This window comes from Halyomorpha halys, unplaced genomic scaffold, assembly GCF_000696795.3.
Source record: "Halyomorpha halys isolate HHAL.00 unplaced genomic scaffold, Hhal_1.1 Scaffold2628.1, whole genome shotgun sequence".
In the NCBI taxonomy this organism is placed as follows: domain Eukaryota; kingdom Metazoa; phylum Arthropoda; class Insecta; order Hemiptera; family Pentatomidae; genus Halyomorpha; species Halyomorpha halys.
In genome coordinates this window covers 8,178-16,689 of record NW_027106199.1, presented here as the reverse complement: position 1 = coordinate 16,689, position 8,512 = coordinate 8,178, and the positions used below count along the sequence as shown (strand labels likewise).

The 8,512-nt window shown below is 32.9% G+C and overlaps 1 long non-coding RNA gene across 1 annotated transcript in view; it reads right to left on the bottom strand.

Annotated features, from left to right (window-relative positions):
* LOC136795085 (uncharacterized) overlaps positions 1–5,952 on the bottom strand; it is a 37,909-nt gene extending 31,957 nt beyond the window's left edge. Inside the window, exon 1 of the long non-coding RNA XR_010842634.1 lies at positions 4,013–5,952. This is a non-coding gene — a long non-coding RNA (uncharacterized lncRNA). The remainder of the gene's footprint in view (positions 1–4,012) is intronic.
* Between the last annotated feature and the right edge of the window lie 2,560 nt (positions 5,953–8,512).

The following is an 8,512-nucleotide window of genomic DNA, read 5'->3' as shown; positions in this document are numbered from 1 at the left end:
CCCTAACCACTCAAACCCCCTAGTTTCTAACCTTGCATTCTCTTCCATTCCTGACAATCCTCCGAGGCGCCTGAAAAGAAGATGGCCACGAGACCTGCTAATGCAAAATGTCATTAGAGTGGCTACCAATAGGTAGTTGCTCTACACGCCTGTAACACTACATTTTAACTAAGATCAAATTTACTGAATGTATTATATAAAATACAGTTGTAAATTTCAATAAAGATATTAAAATTTAAAAAAATAATATTTCAATATTAATAAGAGCTAATTACTAAGCAATGAATGATTAAACATTAAATGATTTAATGTATTATTTAATCAATACATTAAATCATACATACATTTCAGGTAATGAAATAACTAGTGATATAAGATATATCAAAAGATGAATAAATAAATGGTCATTAATCAAACAAAAAATTCTTAGTGAAATGTCTGGTTCCTGCAGTGTATTCATACTATTACATGAAGAAAATTATAAAATTTTCTTATAGTTCAGGATATAATGATATTCACTAAAAGATGCTAGGTGAAATTAATGTTCATTAATGCAAAATTAATACCTAATTTAAATTTATTGTAAAGCTAACTTTCCACGAGAGTGTTTAATTCATATTGAAAATCAAAACAAAGTTCAGGCCATACTTACATAAAATAAAAATTACTCAGTTTTATATCGTACAATTAAATCATGATAATTGCACAAAGAAAAAAATCTAATGATAATAAGAATTTAGAGAGTTTAATTTCAATTAAAATGCTCTAAGAAAGGGTGTAAAATTGAAGATTAGCTAAGGGAAATGGCCAGAAAGTAGCACTATCTCGGGGCACGTAGGACCACTTTGTTTTGACTGTCCAAATAAATGGTATATCCTAGCTCGGTAGACCAATTGTGGAGATATTATCTGAATTACTTAATAGATTGCTATTTCTGGTAAAATGAGTGATATGGACAGTATATAAGGAGATCAAATAAATTAAGCATTATAAATAAGCTTCTTATTCTTGATTATGTAGTAAAAAACAAAAACAAATTAATACAAGGGTTATGCCAAACAGGTACAATTCTGCTTAGCAGTGGTTATTAGAATTTTCACTATTGACTAGATAACATTTATGTTGATAAAGAATACAGTTTTGATTTGAAAGATGAACTGGTGGGTAGAACAGATATAAGTGACGATTAAAGTTCACTGTGATTGAGTATTGGGGATCTTACTTGTTTTTATCCTTGTCCTACATCCACCTTCTCACTTTCTCTGCTTAGTGCTTACTGGTGTGAATTCACTCATTCATTGTGTATTTTCTTTTAACACAGAAAAGGAAATTATCTGTGTCTGGGCCCAGTTCTTTTGTTGTTTCACTTTTTGTGACTTTTTTTGTTGAGTTCCAGGTCAGTTTGCTTCTGATGAGCAGGCTTACCCATAGTTGGTGCAGCTTCTTGATATGAAAACAACTCTATTTAAATTCCTATAGAGAAGTGCGAAAAAATGGACAGAAAAATTTATCTAATACTTCTAGAATTACAGCTTTGACATTACATGGATTCTATAAATTAATTTATTTTTATATGAATAAAAAGATTTTTTCTTCTTTCAAATTTCATTTGTTCATCTAAAGCTTGAAAGAGACAATTTTGAATGAGTTATTAAGTTTTTTCATAACTTAAAGCCTTAAGTTTCTAAAATAGTCAAAACGCCTATCATTCAACATTCCACCATTTCATGCATCATGAAGACAGAGAACATATATATAGCTATAGGTACCAGATGTGCTTATACTAAGAATGCTGAGTAAGATCTTTGCTGATCCTTTATAAACCCCACCGAGCAATCAAAGCTCTCTCAGTCTTTAGTCCTTAATTAGAACGTTACTATGCTAGTTTAAGATTTGTTGTATGTATCATTCATAATAAATTCTTTTTAAAAAGTCTTGTGTGGATTAAAGAATCATAACTATATATATATATATAAAATGTCATTTTACAACACACCTCAACAGTCTAAAAAAATACATAAACTAGAGGGTATACATCATTCCAAGACATCTAAACATGCACTGAAGCAAGAGAAAGTAACATAACAACAAATAAGAAAGATTGCATTTAAACAGCTGATCAGCAGACAACTGAAACGTAGAATAAAAGTGTATCAAATAATCAAGAAATACACAAAATTAAACAAATTATAAGAATAAATTTTTGAAAAAAAAAACAAAAATACTCCACCAGTGTACTGTGTTTACTGGACCACTGACCATCCAAAGCCTGGATAAAGGAGTATCATTGGGGGAAGGCTGAAAACCTGCCCATCTCTTGTAAAAAAAAAAGCATCATGTTACTAACGCTCACCAACAAAATTGGACCAGAAGCCCTTACTGAACTGAAAAACAAGTTATTTGGACTTGAATGAATATCATAGCCATTCAGGAAACAAGATGGATAGGATGTGGCAAATTCAGCAGGAATGAATTGAACTTCTATTGTAGGGAGAGGGGGGATAATTTGAGAGGGAATACCTGGTTTTAAAATGAATGAAATCAGCAATACTCAATTTCCAACCTATAAATAACAGAATATGTACTATGAGGATTAAGGTAAAATATCTTAATATTACCCTAATAAATGTACATAATTGAGAAAAGAGAAGGGGAGGAGAGGAAAACCTTTTATAAAGAACTGAACAATATTCTAAGAAATCACCCATCTTTCATCATCAAAATAGTACTAGTGATTAAAACATACAAATAAGAGGGGATCTGCATTGGAAGACAGTGTATGCATCATGGAACAAATGACAATGGTGAGCGTTTGATCAATCTTGTGGCATCCAATGCACTAGTTGTTATGAGTGCAATCTTTCCTTGCAAAGACAAAGATAGGAAACTCGGAACTCACAAAAAGGTGTTGCTACACAGATAGATCACATACTCATACTGTCTAGAAACTTCAATTCAATAAATGATGTTAGGTCATACCTGGGGCCAGATGTGAACTAAGACCACTATTTAGTTATGACAAAGATGGATCAATGGGCGAGGTTAGCATGCAGTTCACAGGTCCAAATAAGATAGAACAAAACTCAAAGAGGAGGAAATTATAAACTCATTCCAGTCAAGTATTGAGTAAGGAGTTAGAAACATCTCTACAATTGAAGGAGAAAGAGAAGTTAAAGAAGAGAGGGACCTCTTGAAGCAAATCTTGGCAGAATCAGGAAACCAGTATTATCAGAAGAATAGGAGGACCAATAACACCTGGTTTGAAAAGGAATGTAAAGCAGCAATAGAGGAAAAATATGCAAAGAGGTCAATTTTCTTGAGCTGAGACACTAGAATAGTAGGAAAGAGTATTATGAAGGAAGAACAAAATCAAAGTCAATACTAAGGAACAAGAAGAAACAAGCGCTACTAGAAGCGCTCGTGAACACCATTGACTCAAGAGCGAGTAACAAGATGAGGAAATGTTTTGAAGAAGTATGGACCAAAATCTGCAGGTTTTAGCAAGACAATACAGTTATAAATGATGAAGGTAAGCTACTGATCATGGACCAGGATATACAAGGAAGATGGAGGGATCACTTTAAGAAACTAATTGAAAATTAATAACCTATCAGAAGATGAAAATGAGATTGGACAAGTTCCACCAGACAGTATTAATATTCAATCAAATTTGTAAAAACTAAAATCAATAAAGCAGGAGGTTCTCAACCAATAGAAGTAATTACTAAGTTCATAGAACAAATCTGGACCTCAGAAACAATGCCACAAAAATATTGTGAGTCTATCATGTTGGAATATATACAATATTTGCTATTTGGTAACACTGATTGTATGATAACAAAGGGGAAAGTTCTAAGTTTTTATATGTGTGTACAGTTGATTTAAATATAGTGTTTCTTAACAGTGATAAATGTATTTCTTTTCTTTATAAATTTAACATGGTAGCAGAGCGTGGTTTAATTAGTATCTGTGTTAAAAGTTTTATTTATTGTGAAAGTGGGCAAGAGTTTACCTTCGTTATCTGTTCTGCTGTTGATATTTGGCAAGGGTCCAAATCATCCAAGATGGCATCGAGCCGTGGTGATTCTGTTATCATTCCAGTTCCAGTGAAAATAAGTTGTATCCTATAAGATGTACTATTCAAGAAGGAAACAATTTTATTTCAGCAAAAAGTTTGTTGACTACTGAAAGGTCTACAAAAGAGCGCCTCCATAGAGTTCTGGGTCAAGTAAATTTAAATGATCTGAAAATTATGTGTCAAGAACAATATTTAGAAGATTTACCTGATTCTTTTTATGATAGGTACCTAACCTGTGAAATTTGTATAGAAAGTTAATTGACAAATTTAAAGTATGATACAACACGTAGACGAGCTAAAGTATTGTGGTGAGATTGTTCATACTGATGTTAAGTTTTTAGATGTTGATGGTTATAATGGTGAAAAGTACTTAGTGAGTTGTATAGATGATTACTCAAGGATTGCAGTTTTTACCCAAACAAAAAGAAATCTGAAGTTTAGGAAAAATTTGTGGAGTATTTTAATGTTCTAAAAAATTATGGTCAAGGCCCGTTAAGAGAATTGAGATGCGACAATGGAAAAGAGTATATCAATCAAGAATTTTATGATTTGGCCAAAGATCAAGGTTTTCACATTTTTCCATGTATTGCTTACAATCATGAGCTAAATGGAGTAGCTGAAAGACATAATCGTACAATTATGGATCGAGTAAGATGTTTGAGAAAAGAAGCTCAAATTGAAAGAAAATATTGGCCAAAGATTGTTATGGCAGCCTGCTTTATTGGAAATCGATTAAGAAACAGTTCTACTTTTGAAAAACTTACTCCATATGAGATTTACATGAGAAATGTAAAAATTATTGAACAGGGTACTGATTGCATATTACTATGGAAGATGAGTGTAACAGTGAAGATAGTGAAACTGAAGATCATCCATGTGAAAGTGAAAAAGAAGTAGAGTCTGATAAAAGATGAAAAGGATAAGAATGAAAGGCCTAAACGGTTTAATGATTACATCATGGTAAATTTTGCAAATTTTGTTGATCCAAAAACTTATGAAGAAGCAATGAAGTCTAATGTCTCTGATGAATGGAAGGTTGCTATGGAAAAAGAAATGAGATCTTTAAATGAATCAAAAATCTGGATTTCTGTTGATAGACCAATTGATAAAGATGTTCTGAGTGTGAAATGGGTTTTTCGCCAAAATTATGAGAAAAACTTTAAAGCAAGACTGGTTGTGCGAGGCTTTGAACAAAGTGATCTAGTTGATGAGATTTGTGCTTCAGTGCAAAATTATCAAGTTTAAGAACACTGTTGAGTATTGCTGTAAATCGAAAATATTTTGTACATCAAATGGATGTGATAACTACTTTTTAAATAGCCCATTTCAGTCTGAAGTTTATGTTGCCCAGCTACCTGGATTTGAAACTAACGATGACAAAATTTATCTGTTGAAAAGATCATTTTATGGATTACGTGAATCTCCAAGAAACTGGTATGACTTGTCCAACAAGTTTAGTGTGAACTTGAATTTTCAGAGAAGTGAATATGACTTATGTTTGTACTGTAATCCAGCCGCTGTAATATTCTGTATCTTATTTGTTGATGATTTATTGATTTGTGGGAAAGATTTGAAAGCCATTGAAAAGATCAAAGCTGAACTTATGAAGAGTTTTAAGATGAAGAACTTGGGAGAAGTACCAAGAAGTATCTTGGTATTAATATAGATTACAATCGAGAAAAGGGAGTGATGAAAATGTTACAGTAGAGTTAAGTTTGAGGCATTTTGCCCGATGATTAATGTTTGCTAGACCACTCATATTGTAAGGGGGTGTGTTGGAATATGTACAATATTCGCTATTTGGTAACACTGATTGTATGATAACAAGGGGGAAGGTTCTAAGTTAAAATATAGTGTTTCTTAACAGTGATAAATGTATTTCTTTCCTTTATAATTTTAACATGTCATTATATCAATTTAAAAAAAATAAATAGGTGACACAACTCAATGCAAGAACTATAGATAACGTATAGCATAATGCATCAGCTAAACTTATCCACATAAGCCACATATCAGACTGTGTTAAAATGCTGAGTTTCACCCTCGATTCGGACTTTGAGGAACTCTTCCCAACCATCCAATGAAGATTGAAGGCTCAGTGGGTCCTCTCAGACTATTGAGTCTCACAGATCCTAACAGGACACGGAGGGTTCTTGGGAAAGCTACAGAGTTTTAGAACGAACACTGACTCCTGGTGCCCCATGTGCGGAGTTCCTGAAACAGCAGAACACGTAATAGTAGATAGCTTAGCCATGGAAGGACACCTAGCCAGGCTGTCTAGACAGACCGAGATTTTCGCCCTCGCCGAGTCGGACTTCCTCCGTCTGATGGAAGAAGAGAACTATCCTTTCTTTAGAGAGTTCGTTAACAGGTGGAAAGAGGTGGTGGCTTGACCGCCCAGTGATGTTGAATTGGAGTTTAAGATAGTTCTTTTAACTATAGTTAGTTTAACTATCTTAAAGTTGAATTGGACTGAGACCAGGAAGTGAAAAAAAGAAAAAAAAAAGTAAACAATGTTTTCGATAACCTACAGTCAATCTATTTTTGTGTAAAAGAAGCGAAAATAAGGTTAAAATGATCCTGAATCCAAAGACAAAAAATTGGTTTATAATTCGGGTCAGCACAGTAAAATATACTACTTTCGTTTGGTAAACAATATTTCCTATAATTGAAAATGTATAACCGAAATTAAGCTTAAAATGGTCCAAATTTCGATGATAAAAAGTGGAATTTTGATTTGCTGAGGACAAACCGGGGAAATATACAGTTTTGGTTTGGAAGGCAATGTTTTCTATAATCGAAAATAAGCTCAAAATGATCCAAAATCCGATTACCAGCACTAGGACTTGGATTTCGTGTTTGCTAGGGGAAATAATTTGATTGGAAGTCAATGTTTTCTGTAATCTACAGGTAGTTTTGTATGGAATGAGCTAAAATCAGCTTCAAATTGAAAATTCGATGTCCAACAATGGCGTTTTGATTCGCATCTATCCGGAAAAATTACAATTTTCATTGGTAGTTAATGTTTTCAGTAATCTACAGTTTAACTAGTTTTATATGGAGTTTGCGAAAATCAGCTTAAAATAATCCAGAATGCTATGACCAACATTAGGGTTTAAATTCGCGTTAGCCCTGGGAAACCGACCACTTTTGATTGTTAGTCAATGTGTTCTGTAATTCTACAGTTAACCTAGTTTTGCATGGTATTAGCTTTAAAATATCCCCAAAAGTGGAGTTTTATTTCACGTTTGCTAAGTGAAACCGAATTTTTTTTAATTTTTAATTGTTAGACAATGTTTTCTACAATCTAAAGCCAACATAATTTTGTATAGAATGCGTGAAAATAATCCGAAAAACTATGACCAAAGGTGGGTTTATATTTATCTGTCCAACAAAGCCAACCATTTTCGATTAGTAAATAATATTTTCTATAATCAACAAACAACCTAGTTTTGTGTGGAATAAGGCAAAATCAAGGACCAAAAATTAACCATTTCTGATTGATAGACAACATTTTCTATAACTAGTAAGTTTTGTGTATAATAAGAAAAAAACAAAGTAAAAATGATTATATATTCGATTACCAAAAGTTGTTTGTTGATTCGCGTATTCCAGGGGAAACCGATAATTTTTCTTGGTTTATATCATCAAAACTAAAAATTGTTTTATATGGAATCGGTCAAAATCAACTAAAGATAATCCGAAGTTCAATGACTAAAAAGAGGCTACGCATGTGGATTACCGATTTCAATGAAACATTTTTGGCTGATTCTAGGTCGAAAAATATTGGACTCGTGTATACAGTTAGACTTGTTTTCTATGGAATCAGCTTTAAAACGTCTGAAATTCGTTTCCCAGAAAGTGGGTTTGATTCGCGTCTGCTCGAAGAATTCGACCATTTTCGATTGGTATACAATGTTTTCGATAATCTACAGTGAACCTATTTTGAATAAAACAAGAAAAAATAATCCAAAATTTTATGACCATCAATAGCGTTTTGATTAGCATCTATCCAGAAAAATCGACAAACGATATTAGATCAACAAAAAAATCATGCAGATCCTCTTCTTCTTGAGGAAATCGGCGATTTTCGATTATAGAGAAATGTTTTCTAAGATCGACAGTCATCCTAGTTCTGTATGGAATAAGCAAATTGAGAAACTAAATTTCAATAAAGATAAATTTTTTGAGCGGAAGGTAGCCGGCGGGTACAGGCTCAGATCGCAGATATTTTCATAAAAGCGCCCAATGGATGGCTAGAGCGCTTTAAAACCTAACATAACATCTGGAACAAGTTTAGTTTCCATTTTTTAATTATATTACATATTAAATCTTTAAAATATTATTGCATACAACAGAGTCATCGAGTGGTAGATGTCATATCTTCCACATTGGAGCGCGGTATGAACTGCACGGGAGTCTTCCTCGATATTG